Source organism: Pteropus vampyrus, unplaced genomic scaffold (assembly GCF_000151845.1).
Source record: "Pteropus vampyrus isolate Shadow unplaced genomic scaffold, Pvam_2.0 Scaffold12, whole genome shotgun sequence".
Taxonomy (NCBI): Eukaryota; Metazoa; Chordata; class Mammalia; order Chiroptera; family Pteropodidae; genus Pteropus; species Pteropus vampyrus.
Genome location: NW_011888793.1, coordinates 7960820 through 7978266, shown reverse-complemented (window position 1 = coordinate 7978266; position 17447 = coordinate 7960820). Strand labels below are relative to the sequence as shown.

General features: G+C 32.2%; 1 pseudogene; it reads right to left on the bottom strand.

Moving 5' to 3' along the window:
* Positions 1–14866: 14866 nt before the first annotated feature.
* LOC111732923 lies at positions 14867–14972 on the bottom strand (annotated as a pseudogene).
* Between the last annotated feature and the right edge of the window lie 2475 nt (positions 14973–17447).

Here is a 17447-nt window from a genome sequence, read left to right as displayed (position 1 = left end):
ACATTGAAAAAATTTAGTTATGTAATTATATATGTACCTATATATGCAGTTTTGAATAACTATTGACATTGATATTATTCTGAGAAAAATATGTAAATTATCAAGGTTGACTCAAGAAAAAAGAGAATACTTTAACAGACTAGTAAACTAAAGAATTTGGAGTTGTGGAGCAGTGGTAATATATTTCACCACATTTGCATACCCATCTCCAAAATTAAGACTTGATATTTTTATAATTAGTTTTATCAACCTTTAGGTAAATCTATAACCACTTTTATGTTGAAAATATTCCATAGACAAAATTAGCTCACTCATATTTTAAAGCTAGTATGACTTGACTCAAACAAAACAGAAATAAAAAGAAAGAAGATTATGTGTCAACTTACCTGTGAACATATATGCACCTATTATAAACAAATGGTAAATAGAAAATAAATAAATAGCAACAGTACATTTAATAATCATGATGATGATAATAATAATACACCATGACTAAGGAGAGTTTATTCTCATGACGGAAAATGATCCATATTAGCATACTAAAGTGGGGTGGAGGAAAGCATTTCAATAAATGTAAAAATAATTCAATAAGTGGACATTAGTATAGAAAATATGCTGTGCAATGAATTTAGACATAATCTAAAATAGGCAAGTGATAAGAGATTTTTGTTCTTGGTCAATAATGTCAAACATTTGGAATTTGACCACAGACATTTAAAAACAGTAAATTATTTAATGGTAATATTTGTCTTCAGCAATGCATTTAGCCATATGCATATATAAATATGTATTATAAATAAATATGTTATATACACATATATAAATAAAATATATATTATAAAGACATTCATGAGAGACTACAGTGATAAAAATGTATAAATATAAACAGTTCTACATGTGTGATTTTAATTATTATTTTAATACTAGTCTATTCTAGAGTCTTTACATAATTTGCCTAGTCATGACTATAAAATATAAAGCCATTTTTACTTTTTCTCCTAGAGAACTACGTACTCCAATGCAATGATATCACATGTACACACCTACACACCAGCGTGATATTTTAGAGAAGATACAAAAAATTATCTTCTCTTTAGATAATTGCTATAAGTTTGTTGATATAATCTTCATAATGGTATGTATAAAGTATGGTTGTTAAGCATATAAACTTCCATATTATAGAGACATGGTTTCAAATACTGCCTTAAGAATGTTACTAATCCTCTCTAAACTTCATTTTTCTTGTGTATAAAGTGGCCATTATAATATGCTACATAAATGTGATGGAAAGCTGCGGAAGTATAATGCATCTAAATCACTTATATCTAAAAATAGTCAATAAATGCATCGTTTTAAAATTAAAAATTACTTTTTAGCAAAAAAATGTTATTAGAAATTGAGATTTTTAAGGCATCTGTAAAGTAAGAGAATTAAGGAGAGAGCTTTGCTCTGTTTCATTTTAGCATGTGATACTACTACCTTTAGAGAGACCAGGCTTTGGCCCAATGGGATTCCTATCATGTACGCTCTGGTAGTGGGTCACAACTGAGAGAATCGATGAACAAAGAGAAATGCGAATGATACGAGGATAATTAAAATCACAGCTACAGATTAGCCTGTAAGACATTCAGATCTTATTACAAATCTTTGTTTCTTTTCTGATTGAAAGGCTTAATGCTGGAACACATAATTATTAGAACTAAATTAATAGTATTTACTTAAAGAATAAAGTATTAATAATTAAAAAAGACATTTACGTTAAATTTAGAACACATAAAACCTTACAGAGCAAATAAAAAAAACTCAGAGTATAAATATTATATAATTATTTGACTCTTCTTCATTTAGATTTCTTCTTGTGTTTTTGCCAAAAGATGTGATTATTTCATGTAACTCTCAACAGATTAGCAAATAAGGATTCCAAAATTCTGTACCTGCTCACAGGCAAGAGTAACTATTTCTAAATCACCTTTATTAATTTATTGTTTTAAGAGACTTTTTAAAAATGAAGTCATGTTTTGCTTATATCTTTAAGATTTTTCTAAAGAAAATTACCTTCTGCAAAATTCCTTCTCTGTTTCTTCAGCACATATTTTCTAATTTTTAATTTTTCCCTTTAAATTGAAGTATATTTCCCAACAAACTTTAATCAACTCATTTTACCTCTTTGTGGTTAATTTGGCAGGACTTGGCAAACTAATTTTGTAATTACTGTTGCTTAAGAAGGAAAAACATTTTTTAAATTATTTTTAAATAATGTCATTCCATCACATATTAGAAATAGAACAGATAGATTTATTCAGTAGCAATCTACATTTCTAGTAATTTTTTTTCCACTTGACAAAGGAGCATATAGTATTTGAAGCTGTTTCTATAATGATAAAATTTATTAGTAAAAGAAACAAATAAATATGTTATTCAAATAATGTTTGTCAGTTTAAAAATGGATCATAATCAGCATTGAATTATCCTTAGCTATTAAAAAATAATTTCTATTTCATAATGATTTTTTTCTGAATAAAATATTTTTTTAATTTTCGAAATACAATTTATTCTGCAACTCCTTCAATAATCATAGAGGAGAAGAAATCAGTAAAGCAGCTAGTTAATTGTACAAAACAATTCCTTGATGGAAATTTCTTTCTGTCCCAACTAGGGAACATTTGTGCAGCACATTATGAGTATTGATAGTTTTATTTGTGCTGTAATTAACCAATATTTTAATCCTCTTTGATGAGGGATATGAAAGGTAAAGGCTGTACCCTTGTTAATAGAGATCAATGTTCTGGAAAAAGTGAGAATTAGTAGGCACATTCAGTACTGCTTTCCTCATATCCTAAAATATTAAGACAAATAACATGTGAAAATAAAATGCCAAACAATAAAATCATAAACACATAAAAAATAAATAAGAATGATGAAGAAATTACCCAAACTAGAATTTATAGAAACTATCCATGGATATTTCTTTGGAATAAGATAAGTTTAATACTTTATTTATTACAAATTTATCAGCTCAAATATAATAATAGTCAAATATGTTTGACCATCTATAATGGCGTAGGATAAGCAGTGACAAAGATTAAATATATATTTTCATATAGTCTCAGCCTTGGTAATGCTGAGAACGTGCGCAGCAATCCCCTGACTCTAAATTTTGGACTTTAAGACAACAGACCAATTACAATAGATAGAAGCTATATTGTAAAATTTCTATGCTTTCACTAACTTGAAAATGACCTCTCTCTACTAAAATCCAGTTATTTCACCTCACTTCCAATCTCATTTCTACATTGAAATATGTCTCAAATCCCTTCCCTCAAATCTTTCCACTTCTTCCTGTCTGCATACCTAATTTGTAAGTTTAGACCACCATAACTTCTCAGACTTTCATATGAATTTCTGTATTAAACTCTTTAGCTATGTTCTGTAGTCTAATCTAACAATATCCAAGCCATTCTCTACATTGCAGTTAGGATACTCTTTCTGCAGTACAGATGTGATAATGTTAGTACTGCTTAAAACCCTTCGATAGCCACTTCAGTATCCTTCCTTTGGGATAAATTCTAAAGCATCTTAAAATGGTCCAAGGATTTTCTTACAGTTTGACCCCAGGGGATGCATAGAGCAGCTTCCCTGACTTCCCACATTCACCCTTATGCTTCAGTCATACCAAAATGCTCTTAATTTTTCAAACACACAGTGTTTGAGGATCATATATTTTCTTTTTTCTAAGCCATTACACTTACTTTTTCCTCTGTCTTCTCATATCCTCCCCTTGTCCACTCTTTATTTAGCTGGTCATGACTCATTCAGTTCTCATTTTTTTCTAGCCAGCTTGTTCTAACCCTTGAGAGATTTAGAACATTTCTCTTTTATGCTCTTGCCTGATTTCAGTTTTACTCCTTTCCCAGCACTTATTCCGAAGAATTGCATACTAAGATATGAGTTCACTGATGTTAGGGACCCTGTTTGTTTTCATGATTTTTTTGTTTGTTTGTTGCTGTTTTGATGTATTCACAGGACCGAACTCAGAATTTCGAACTCAGTCAAAACTCAATAAATTTTTATTAAATTAATCCGGAGCAATGACAGTCTCCTTAACCATAAAACATGTGCAAGGAAGGAGGGTGACATAGCCATCAATTCACACTGCACTGTTGTCTAAATATGTTTTTCTCTTCAAACTCCTAAAAATATTTCTCTCCTAAATGTGTAGAAATATGTATCTAAATAAACAGCTCTGCCCCTAAATTGGCAGATGTGATAAGGAGAGGCTAGGGTCAACAGGGGATAAAGTGACCCCGTTTCTCTTTTGCCTAGCTCAGATAGTATTCATGGAATTTAAAAGGAATTAGTTTCTACATTCACTAGCCCTCTAATTTTTGTAATATATCTCAGATAAAATAGTGATTTCAAAAATGCAATTTCAGTAAACATTCTTTGATCAAATATTTTTAAGGAAAATGTTTTTAAATTTTATTTTCTTTTATTTTAAGTAGTCTTTCTTTGATGAAAAGGGTTGACAGTTAATGCATATATAATGAGATTTTAATTTTCTTCACAGTAAGACATTTAAAAAAAATTTTTGGTCTATAATCTTAGCTTGATTTTTGAGGCTATTTGAGAATTTATCATTCTTGGTAAACTCCTCAGTCATATTTCCAAAAACAAATCACTCCAGTAAAGGTCTCACCCATGGATAGGCCCTCATTTTCAGGACACACACAAAAAATGTCTACTTCAGGTGAAAACGGAGCCTGTCAAGTGCGAGTGATTCAGTATCCCAATTACCTCCTCTCAAAAACAAATTTATATAAATCACTCCTGGTTTTAATCTCTTTTAATTCCAGGAAAGAGAGACAACTTTGCATGGATCTCGCCTGCTTCCCCATTGCATTTCCTCTAGGATTTTGTTTTGTCAATCAACATGTTTCTTGTCTACACTGCTGGCTTCCTTTTTCTACTGGTCCTTGGCCTGTACTTACACATATCAAACTTATATCTTGTTTTTTCCATCCCCTTCCAAGCTCATTCAGGTTGTTGACAGAATTCAGTTCTTTGCTGCCTGGTGGTCAGGGCCACTCAGCTCCTAGAGGCTGCCCACACTTGTCATTACATCCCTTTATTTTCAAAGCTAGAAATGGAAAACCTCTCTTGTGTTGAGTTACCATACATCATACTTTGCTTGTTTCTTCAGAAAGAGACCATCCTCTTTAAAGCCTTATCTAATTAGGTTAGTTCCACTGAGAATATTCTCCCTATCTTAAAGTCAGCTGAGTTGGGATTCTAATATCTTAATAACATCCGAAAAATCCCTTCACAGTAGCACATTAGTATTCAACTGAGTAACTGGGAGGTGTGTATATACCAATGATGAGGAATCTTGGTGGATACTTAGGATTTTGCCTACTCATTTCGTCTTATACTTTCCCCATTTTGTGCTTACTTACCTATTTGTTTTACATGTTTTATTATATAGTCAATGGTTTATGGCTTGGTATTTTTGAGTTTCTCTTATTGCCTTCTTTTATCAATAGGAATGCTATATTTTCTTCTTAACAAAAATGAGGATAGGCTGCAAAGTGTTTACTTATTCTAGTTCTATTGGAGCTTTTTTTTGTCTAAATTTTGTGTTCATAGGCTGATAGACAACTAGAGGTTTACATGTTTTTACCTTTTATTCTGTATCCAAAATCATTTTGAAATAAAATATACATAATTTATTATTCATTTTTTTAAAATGCTATTTTAAACAAGTGCTCGCATTTAAAATAGGCCTTTATATAATAATATTTTTATAAAACAGTATGCTAATATTGGTAATTGAATGCTTTGAAAGATATATAAGTGAATCTTACAGTTTTAGGAGTTGGGTTTGTAATTATTAAGCTGACATCAGTGTTAACTAAGAACATTTTGAATGACCAATAAACCATTATGTTTACTAAGGAATTAAGACTTGCACATCACTGCAGCCATTTTCATCTCTGACTCTCTAATGTTATAATTAACTGCTCTCAGTCTTAAAGGTGCAGAAATATTAGGGGAACATCAGAAACCAAATAAATGGAAAGTTACATTTTAATGACCTCTGTTTCTAGGGAGGTCTATCTTCTTGATGTAAGATTGGCCTTATCCTGCTGTGAGAGACATAGAAGATCTTTCTTCAGGTTCAATGGTAGTTCGATGGCCTGCTGTGATTTCTCCCTAGTCAATACTTGTCAGCCAGTCTGTTGACTATCATTTGAGATAATAAATCTTGATCTTCACCATACCAGAAGTCAATATCCACTTAAGTTAACAAAATCACAGTGTTTTCTTTTATTGTAAAACAGGAATTGTCTTGACCTGGCTTGACCTAATCAACTAATCTATTTCCTGTGGTGAAACCCATTCTGACATGACTTGATTGGGTGAAAAGAATATTATGGACAGTCACTAAAATGTCAAGATACTGTGACTTACTTCTCAAATACTGTTTCCAATTTAGATGTGGAAATTCTTACAATGAAAGTTATAAACTCAGATTCACCGGCTTTACTATTTATCGTTTGTGTGAAACGAAGTGTTTATTTATTTGCTAGTATTTTAATTTACCTTGAAAAATATAATTACACTTAGACATAACTTGGAATAATCACTTCACCTTTTATTAGCTACTTAGTTGTAAGCATGATAGTTAAAATCTAACCTTTCCAAACAACAATGTTCTTATCTGTAACTTGGTAGTAATAATTACACTGTTACTGTGAAAATTAAATATTATATTAATTTTAAATAAATTTTTGGCAAAAAACTCCATAAAAGGCATATCATAAAAATTGGTATTTGTTTTTTTTTCTTAATGTGCCTTAAATTCCTTATTCACTTACTGTGTATAGATACAGTTGAGACAGTAATATACTCTACCTGACATTCCAGATAGACTAATAATGAGGATCTCATATCAAAGTATTTTACAGTAATTCAGCATCTCTTTAATTCCTAATTCCAAACCAGCCAACTAGTAATTGATCTTTTTTCTTTTAATTTAAATTATCTCATTTTACATATCTTTGTATGTTCTGGCCACATTTACTTTTGTTTCTCTATTGTTGTAATATATTTAAACTTTTATTCTGCTCTAGGGATTCCCTTCCCCCACCATCTACCATTTCAAAAGTCTAGGTTCATACAGAGCAATATTTAAAAAATAAAAAATCTAGGTTTTCATAGGATAACGGTGGCAGCTAATCCCCGTATCTCTCTACTCTCAAAAGACATACATATCAAGCAAAGATGGTAAATTAAACTACTCATAGCTTACATCTATTAATAGTAGGATAATATTCTAAAATAGCAAAGCATACTCCAGAGACCATTCCAGAAACAAGTTAAGTGAAAATTGCATTGAAAAATAGGAAGACTGATTAAGCATAATATTATGAGAGTTGGGATCCATATTAAAACACCTGCAGAAAAAGAGTCCCACCTTTATAGGGAAATATATGGAATATGTATAATATCTAGAGGTTCAGATATCAGCCGCTGGGAAATCAAACGAAAGGGTCTGAAGTATAGGAAAGGCACTATTTCCAGGGATAGAAGTGTCCCTTGGAGGTTTGATGATAAAGGGGGAAAAAATGGAAGCAAATTATAAAGATGAAGAATCTAGAAGGAATAAAATAAAATGACAAAATTCAGAAGACATACTAATTTTTCAAAATGGCATCATTGATTAGAGAAATTGCATTTCAGTACGCCAACAAAAGAGAGCACTCTTGAACTAAGAAATATAGTTAACAATTTTACTAATAATCTTGTTACTGTTAGTTCAGAAATATTGCATATCTCCACTAGTTTTTGATCACTTCTTTACTCTTTGGTGGAACAAGATGTTCCGGGCTAATCTTGTATTCTTCAGGCCCAAGTCCAGGAGTAGGCCATTTCTCCCAGAATGAAAATTATTTCTAAAGAACAACCAAAAGCATAGAAAAACTGAAACAATATATTGCAATCTAAAATTATGTTTCTTTAAACAATTATTTACTGATATGCAAAAATATCTCAAATAAAAAGTTTAAAAACTCAGAAAAGATATGTACAAAAAATCAATGTAGAATAAGAGTCAAATAAATTTGGAAGAAAGAAATATTAAAAAGAACAAAATTAAAACTGAAATAAATATAAAATTATAAATTTCTCAAGAGATTATAGATCAGATTAGAATTATAAAAATAAAAATTTCCAAAAAAGTAAAAATAAAATTAAGAAATAAAAGATGTCAGAAAATTATAGATAAGGCAGAGAAAAAATATCTAATACATATATAATTGGAATACTTGATAAAAATATTTTTAACAATTACTGTTTATCTTAAAATTGTCCCATAATGATCAACTCTCAGACATATACTAGTTATTAGATATTAAATATAAAAATAAAATCTTTTGGTCTTAGACTCAAGGTAAAATAGATTAAATCTAAGGAGAAAAATTTTTTTTATCAATTTATCCTCAGCCTTCTATTCAGTAAGCAAGGCATGAGTGGATGAATATTTCTATGAAACTCAAGAAAAGAGTGGAATACAGAACTTACTAAGCTGTTCTTCAAATATCAAGACCATAGAGAAACAAACAGACAAATATTTTTAAGCATGTATGAATTCAGGAAAAATTATATTCATGAATCCTTCCTGAAGGCAACCAGAAAAAATGTTTCACTAGATGAGGGGGTAAAATTTGGCAAAAGGACTAGGGCCGAGGAATAACTATGTTAAGCAGTTAGGTAATCATGAGCAACAGGAACGAAGGCCCAGCTCTGTAACCATAGAAACTTCCCTTAAGGACCTCCCTGGAATACCCATTTTATAGTTATAACTCACCCCTGCATCCAGAGGAACAAAGGAATGAAGGGCCATTAACTTACAGCTGGCTTAAAACAGCCACAAACACATGTGCAGAGAGTACTACCCTAACCTGCCTATAACCTAAGCCTCATTATACCATCATTATAATATCATACATATTCCCACAAGTTCATCAATCTAATTATAATAGGCTGAATTCTGGGTAAGCACATGCACAGTAGGCAAAGAGTTATATGAAAGCCAACTGTCAATCGAAATGACCTCACATGCCAATCATTTAGGATCACCCTTGAAACTTCCCATCATAGCCCAAATATAAACAGACCTTCCCACTTCTGAGGTGTTACAGCTCTTAGCTGAAACCTGCCCCTGCCTTGGAGCATACTCTCTCTTTTGTCTTTGCACTTTCCAAATTCCACGGGGCTGCAGCCTTCCTTGGTGTGCCCATCTCCTTCTAAAAAAGTACTTTCAATAAATCTTACTGTTTCTAAATCTTGCTGACCGTCAATTCTTTACTGAGTTGGCAGGGAAGAACTGAGGACCCCCAAGTGTTACCTGGGCAATGCTGGATTTCACATTATCCCGTGTGGTAACAAGACAATATAGGAAAGAATTCCCTAGAAAAGGGAAGGAAGAAATGGGACAGATTTTATATACAAGGCCAAATAGCTAAGCGATAATAGAACTCTATAAAAAGTGAATGAAAGTTACCTAAGTGTTTGAGTTGAAAAAGAAGAAAAAATGATTCACTAGAAAAAAAGGCTGGAGAAGGATGCTCTTATTGGAGTAACATGAAGATGAATATCAGGGAGCACAGACTTTGAAATTTTTTGCTTCTGAATATTCAGTCTAAAAACCAATGTGTCATTGGTTTCATAGGTCAGGGAACTGATGTAAAAATCCTCCAATAAACATAAGAGAATCCGTTCTTGATAGTGGATGATGTGAATACCACAACTATTTTAATATTCTGAGTCATGAGAACTCATCAATAGCAGGGTATTTGTCACTTCCAACTATTTATGTATTTAATACTTTAAAGTTTTAAATTGTATTTATGTATTCTCTTATTTGACCTCTATGATAGAGAAGTGAGAGGGTGAGGCAGATAAAGATACCCTTATTTTTCAGGAAGGAAGTAATTGAAATTCATGAATAGGGGGCATTCCATACAGAAAGTGGTAGGGTACTCTCAGGGGTTGTACAATGAAAGGCTTTTTATAGGAAAAGGATGGAGCAAGGGAACTATTAACAGGAGGAAAGAAGATTATTTTTATACTAGGACCTCTTCTGAGGGGAGGGGAAGAGAATGACAAGAGTTTTAAACAGACTCTTGTTGACTCTCACTTCGGCCTTTCATTTTTAAGGTAACAGTATAACTATTTTCAGGTTTGTCAAGATAAAAAAGAATGTTGACATAAAATAAACCACATCTGTTGAGTAATTTACTCAGAATTGAAAAGTTTTCTATAGAACGGAATCAAAGCAAGATGCTGAAGGTAAAGAAATCTGAAACAAGAAAGGAGTGAACAATGTGATCATCAAAGTAATGGAAATTAGAGGGGAGGCAGAGAGATACATATAATGATATCAGTAATCATTTTTTAAATGTGTTTTACACTTTAACACTCCTCTGACCCCTGGAGGTGTGGGGGTGCGATATATAAAACCTTCCTCCCACCTTCTAAGTTCTTCTAGTTGAGCTGATAGTCAAATTAACACGAAAGAGATTAATAGGAGAAAATGTCCAAAATTTATATTAGGCAATTCACATGGAGATGGAAAAGCAAATGTTTGGTAAATAAATGTTTTTGGGCTATCTTTAACAATGAGATACAGAGAGGACTTCGAACAAATGGGCCTTGCTAGGTTCCTCTCTGTCTATTACACACTAGTTTATATTAAACCGTAGTTATCTGTGATGATATCTCCCTTCCTGGAGCAGGTAGTTAGTGTGGAAATCAATTTTCTTTTTTTTTTCGTGAGTCTTTTGTTTCTTAAAACCCTCCTAAAATCCATATCCCAAGGGGTGTATTTTGAGGCGGCAAACTCTGCTTCCCTTCAGAGTAAAGGAAGCCAAGTCAGGAGAAATTCCTGTGTGAAACTGTAAGGTAGCTAGTCAGATTAGAGTGGCAGGGAACAAAGAAATAGAGGCCCAGCCTAGAGACTGCCCAAAGAACATCCTATTGGTAGTTAGAGAATCCCTCCTGCATCCCCAGTGACAAGAGACAGGATGGCCATAATCTATAGCTTGTTTAATCTTGCCTGTGAAGAAAGTACTACCCTAATTTGCCCACAATGTAATGCTCATTATACTGTCATAATACTACGTTTATGCCTGGAAGTTCATGAATCTAATTATAACAGACAATTCTGGGATAGCACATGAGCAGTAGGCAAAGGGTTATATAGCAAGCAGTCAAGTGTCAATCAAAATGACTTCATGAACCAATCACCTAGGAATGTCTTTGGAACCACCACTCATCACAGCCCAAATATAAACAGACCTTTCCATTTCTGAGTTGTTACAGCTCTTCTTGCTGAAAAACCACTCCTCCCTTGAGGCATATTCTGTCTTATCTCTTCACCGCCCAAATTCACAGAGCTGCAGCCTTCCTTAGCGTGGCCCATCTGTGGGCACCAGGCCTGTCTGGCTGTTTTCTAAGGCCTGATTAATCCAAGGCCTGACTGGCCCAAGGTATGGCTGGTCCAAGGTCTGGCTGTGATCCAGGCCCACAGCTAGGAATAGGACCTCAGATTTAGAAAATATGTAAACATACATCAGCTTATTGTATCACACATGTGTGGCTGAATGCCACTTTTGTACTATACTATATGAGGAGCCATGCGGTCTCCTGGAGAACACAGAAAAGGGGAGCAGGAGAAGTGCGCGCAAGTCTGTGCGCCCCGTGCAATAGACTGCGCTCCCCCTAATAGAACTGCGCTTCCCAACAGAAGCGTGCTCTGCACAACAAAGTTGTGCCTACTGTTTCTTCCTTATGTCTGTCTCTTGTGTGTTCCTCCAATTGAGCATTTTGCCATCGAATCTTCCCTTCTCAGTCAGCAATACCCCGACACTTGACAGAGCGGACATGAGCTGCTAGGCCTTGACATCATCTCCTTCTAAAATGTACTTTCCATAAATCTTACTCTTTCTAAATCTTGCTGACCTCTAAATCTTTGCTGGGTGGGTGGGGATGAACCAAGGCACAACACATAACACCATGGTCCTCCCTCTGTGCTGCTGGGGCGACACTAGATTCCACATCATTTCAGCGGTAACAAAACAATACCAATGGAGGATGGCAGGATCAAAGGGTTTCCTAAAGGGGATACTAGGAAGAAAGAAAGAGAGAGAGAGGGAGGGACAGAGGCAAGGAGAGAGAGACAGACAGACAGACATAAGACAGAAAGAAAGAAAACATAAGCTTTCCAGTAAGCGCTGATTTTTCGTTCAGTTAAACATAGTCAGTATGTTTGAAAATTATACCTTAATTAGAAGAAAAACTCTAATTTTTCCTGGTAAATTTTAATACAACATAACATAATTTTGTTTAGCCTTGATAGAATGACCTTCATTAAATTAAAAAACAATGGCAAAGTGAGAATGAAACATCCAATTTACATTTGATTTCTAAACCATGAGATATTTACTTCAAGTTTTTAAAGGATCAGTAATAATTGCTAAAACATTTTGGAAACTGTATGTATGGCCTTTGGATTACATTTGTTAAGACCCCTATTTCTTTTAAGAAGTCAGTCATCTGTACAATAGGGTGCAAGTCTCCAAGTACATTTGGGCATCACATAAAGTTATTATTTTCTATATAAAGACTAAAGAAAATTTTGTCAAAAAAGAAACAATGCAACTGAAATGCTAAAACTCTAAGATATTTTGCATATTCATAGGATACAGATGGTGGAAGCAGTTCTGGGAAATGATATGGATTTCTGTAACAAGTCAATACCATCAAAATAAGGTTATAATATAGAATCTGAGAACTCGTTTGGAGGCCTTGGAAAATGATCTACTTGTACACCCTGACCTTAAAAAGAGCATTTTACTCTTGTATAACCACCAGAATGATGATATCCATCTAGTCAGACAAAACAACTCTAGAAATCAATGGGATTACAAATTGTAGCCAAATCTCCCGCAGTTCACAAGGTAACAAATATAAAAGGGTTTCAGGGATTTGTTAGATGATGTGACAACATAGATAAGGATTCAACTGAAGTTATACATTAGCTGGAGGATTATTAGGTTGTCTCACAAGATATTTCAATCACAACACAGAGAGATTTCACTTTATCAGAGCAACGTGGCAGATATAAATGAAACCAGGCTTGTTGTCCGCCTCCCTAAAGCTAGCAATCAAGTTGGAAAATTACTGAGTGTGAAGAAGACCCAAGATGAGTTACACAGAATGAATATTATGAACTTCAAACCCAGCATTAGATACAAATAAAATAAACGTTAAGTACTGAGTATTATTACTATGAAAGTTGCTTGAATAAGTGAAAACATAGATATTAGAAAAAGGAAGAAATAATGCAAAAAGGAAAAATTACTTATACCAAAGCTTGGAGACAATAAACACATTAAATCAAAAAGAAAAAAAGTTAAGCATGGAGCCCACATAAAGAAATTTAAAAAAATAATAAGTCATTGAGATAGTAAGAAACAAAGCCATTTTAAAGAAGTCAATATTAGTCTGTGAAGTTTAAAATGAATATACTTGACCTGTGGGAGTTTCTTAAACTCAAACACGGGCAGGTCAATAAAGTTTGCCCAATTTACTATGATATAGTTTAGAAGTGTTTTGCAAAGTGGGTTGAATTGGTGAATGGAAGTGCAGGAAAAAGAAATACTGCTTAGAACCACAAGGTTTTGAGAAATCAAGTTCATAGTGGCTGAAGGGAAGGAAACGGTTGTGAAAAGCTTTATAGCATTATTTTACTTATTAATTACATAAATTAATAAATAATTTATATATTAATCATATAAAGTGAATTTTAAAGACTACAATACCTTTATACATTTTTGGAAAAAAATTAAAATACTGCTTTAATTTTTTCTTATTGTTCTGTTGCTCAAACATATGCATCTTTAAGATAGGGATAATCGTAGAGGAGATGTCTCTTTGTAATCTTGTGATAAATTATCTATTATTTATTTTTTATCTTTCATATATTGAACTTTAGAAGTAATCATTCAGTGTATGTATTTTAAAATATTTTCAATTATTTTATTTTGTTAAGTTCTTTTCAACAAATTCAACAGGGCCAAGAGTAGGGATGTCTCTAAATCTCTCCCAATGTAACCACCATATAGTTTCCCAAAGAATTTCTACCAATTTAAACAGTCTCCAGCCTTTTCCACAATCCTGAACTGCCATTTTAATAAAGAAAAGATGAAACTTGAGAATTTAAACGAACGAAACATTTCAATAAATTTAAATTATTATTTGGCATGAGAATCACAAGAGGAAAAAGTTGAATAGAGTCTCAAATTTGGTGTTAAAACCTTTACATTGTTAGATAGTTTCAAAACATTCTTACAGTTGTTCAAAAGAATAGTAATTCTTAAGACAAGGGTCGAAAGCACTGTCACCAGAAAGACTGAGAGAGAAAAGTTGTTACTTGTGCAAACAGTGATTATGTTCTTAATGGATAAAGGTATGTGTGAAGCTTCTATAATTTTCTTGTTTTATCTCTAAAACCATCCTTTGAGTTAGAAGCCATCAATCCTATTTTTATATGTGAAGTTGAAGCTTATGGAATTTAAATATTTTTTGCTAAGATCAGAGTTAATATGTAGCACAGCTAATATTCAGTAGTTTCAAAATTATGTCTCACAATATGATTCCTAGGTATATTTTTCATTATGCTATTATTATGAGAATATTTTCATTACATTATTTATTTATTTATGTGTGGCAATCCTTGGTTGACTTCACAGATTGAAAGGACCTTGTCAGTTTACAATTCCTTATTTTATTTTTTTATTTTTTACGTCTACAGCACCTGGTCTCCCATCCAGGTACTAACCAGGCCCGACCTTGCTTAGCTTCCGAGATCAGACAGGATCAGGCTCATTCAGGGTAGCATGGCCGTAGACTTTCATTACATTTTTAATGTGTTACTGTTTTTGTAGTGAAAACCAATAGTTTGTATTGATTTTATTTCTCTATTTACTCAACTCTCTTATTAATTATAAAAATTTTACAAATGGGTCTTTTGAATATTCTAGGATTTTTGTTTTTGTTTTTTTTTCTATTTTTGGAAAGCACTTGGTCTCACAAAGATATAATTTAGTAGAAGTGTTTTTAAATACGAGTCATACCATTTGGAGAGAGAAAGACAGAGAGGGTGTAGAGGGAAAGTTAAAACCTCAAATTAGTACTGAAGGCGAATTTAAAGCTCTGATTTAAGAGTGTAGCCATGGAAATAACAAGGAAGACAGAGATAAAAAGGCATTAAGAGGGAAAAAAAATGTATATAAATTCACAGGTATTTTGACAAGTTAGCAAGAGGTCATTAATCATGTCTTCAAAAGCTTACATCTAGATTCTCAATGTACAAGACCAAGTTACAATTAAAAGTTAGAATTGGAATCTATACCCAGATCTTCTCTATCACAATAATGTGTCAAAAGTGACATGGCACTATATGATTGAGGAAATGGAAGAGTTAAAGCAACAAAGATAAATGAGATAAAAATGATGAATACTCTTATAATGAAAAAAAAAAAAAGAGGAAAGGGAAAATAGAGACCTAGAAACAACTCATCGTTGTGAAGGAATAGAAATCATTATGTTTAAATTTAAAACTAAGTCTCATTATTATTCCTATGCTATAAATTAGCCATTGTGCTACAAGTTATTCTCAAGATGTTATGTTTACATTGTTATGAAAGCAAGGAACACAATGACATTTAACGTTTGAATCTATTTCAGAGAAACAATGTGATTGAAGAATCCTTAATGCTCAGTAGATGCTTGTGGTGGTAGCCATTATAACAAAATGCTACCTATAATTTTATTTATAGGAAATGAAGTTTAAAATTTTGCTGAGAATATTAGTATGAAACATACCTCTTGTGAGAACAAGTAAAAGTTCTTTCACATACCTAACCGCTTCGTTTCATCCTCATAATATTTATGATATGAATAGATTAGGAAAATTAATTCTGGGGATGTTTAACCATGAATTAAATTATGCTACTTTCAATAGAAGGTTGGGATCTTAAATCTGAACCTTCGATTAGTCTCTAAGTAGCTTGGAAAAAGTTTTACTATTATTTCTATACATAGAAATAGACTATATATTATAATGATTTATCTTTCAATACATAGCATTAGAAGTCTTTTTGTCTTTTGTCCTTTTCTAAAATCTTTTGTTACAAAATTTCAATAATTTCAAGCTGTTTCAATTTGTATTTATCCTTGAACAGAATATTTTTTAAATCTGGATGCAAAATTTAAATGGCATAATCCAATAATATTTTCAGGAATTATTTTCTTATTTAAAAAAATTTACACCATTTCATAGAGTATAGATATGAATTTTTATGTTACAGATTTTTATTTATTTCAAATTAAAATGTTTTAAAAGTAAGTCATATAAGAAAAAATTAATATAAGAAAAAGTTTTTACAATTGTCTAATGTTTTAAATGTGTTTCTTTAAGTTGCTTGTTTTTTGAATAACAATGAAATCATTAAATAGGCAATTCAAGGTGAACATATTCTGTGCAAACGCAGTTTAAGTGTACTCAGATTCTAGAAAATAACTTCCTTACACAAAGAATAAAATACAGATTTTGTTTCTTAGGGATTACCTAAACTGAGTGCCACTTAAAAATCAATTGATTGCTTAAAGGTAACCAGAATTTAATTATAAATACAATTGCCAAGTGTAAAATACAAAAAGTTCAAAGTTGTATTATTTTTCAATAAATGCAAAAATGTATTAGGTCCAAATATTGTTTCATAATAAAAAGCTACCAGGCATTAACTGAGTTTCAAGCTCTCATATATTTAAACAAGGAGGAAAGTTCAAGGCATTTTTAAATTGCTTGTTCAAAGTCCTTTGCCTCTGTAAGCCAGAGGCTTGATGATTCATGTATTACCTTAGCTTTCCATTTATAGAACTCCCAAAGGAAAAGGCTCTCTTTTCATGTAATTGTGGGGGTATTTTTCTGTGGGGGGAACATTAAACAGAAAATTTCAAACTAGATTAAAAAATGGTAGAAGCCACTGTAATTTTATAAAACATTTAAACAATATAACCTATGTGTTGTTATTTTAAGTTTATAAGTTTCTTATTTATCCAAAGTTGAGAGTGGAGATCATCTGTGTAGCACAGATTCAATTTAACCAACATCATATTTTAATATCTCAAATCTCCATTTTTTTATGTTCCTGTGAATTTTACAATTCCAATAGTGACTATTTTGAAAATAATTTAATTATGTTTACATTTTTCCAGACTATCAGCAACAAAAAGTTGCTGCCCTCTAGTAGAACAATCTGCTTCTACATTAAATGACCCAAGATTTTGTAACCATCTTTGTTGACATTAAGATTTTTAAA